This window comes from Corvus brachyrhynchos, unplaced genomic scaffold (genome assembly GCF_000691975.1).
Source record: "Corvus brachyrhynchos isolate BGI_N302 unplaced genomic scaffold, ASM69197v1 scaffold843, whole genome shotgun sequence".
Taxonomy (NCBI): domain Eukaryota; kingdom Metazoa; phylum Chordata; class Aves; order Passeriformes; family Corvidae; genus Corvus; species Corvus brachyrhynchos.
In genome coordinates this window covers 58801-59511 of record NW_008237262.1, presented here as the reverse complement: position 1 = coordinate 59511, position 711 = coordinate 58801, and positions in this window count along the sequence as shown.

Below are 711 nucleotides of genomic sequence, written 5' to 3'. Positions count from 1 at the left end.
GTGTGGGATCTGGCTGGAGATCCTCTGCAGCAGGGTTTGGATGGAGACCTGCTGGGAGCGGGGTTTGGTTGAAAATCCACCGGCAGTGGGGTTCTGCTGGAAGTGGAGTCAGGATGGAGATCCACTGGGTCAGGATGGAGATCTCCTTGGTCAGGATGGAGATCCACTGGGATCCATGTGCCAGGGAGGGCCCAGGGCAGTGCTGTGGCTCACCAGAGGTTTCTGTTCTCTCCCAGCCGAGTCGGGACCGGAGCTGCGCACTCCAGACGTGTCGGCCATCTCCCCATCCCTGCGAAACGAGTCCCTGGTCTCCTACGCCTCCATGTCAGAGGAGGAGGAACGGGAAGGCCGGGAGGTGGAGAGGGGCCACGGCGGGGCTGCGGGGATGCAGCCGGGGCCCGAGGCCCCCATGTCAGCGGAGGAGGACATGAAACTGTCCCGCCAGGCCATGCTGATCCGCCGGTGCAGCTCCCAGGGCTCCGTCACCTCGCTGCCCGAGGACTCCCTCAACCCCGCGGACGCTCACTCGGACTGGGGGCACGAGGGCGTGTCCGACCTGCCCGCCCTGGGCCGCGGGCTCGACTCGGCGCATCCCGAGGAGCAGGCGGGGGGCCCGGGCCCGGAGATGGGCGCCTTGCCCAGGGTACTGATGGGGCCCACCTGGGAGAAGGCCCCGGCGGAGGAGGAGCCCCCGGCCCGCTCCCCGCTGCA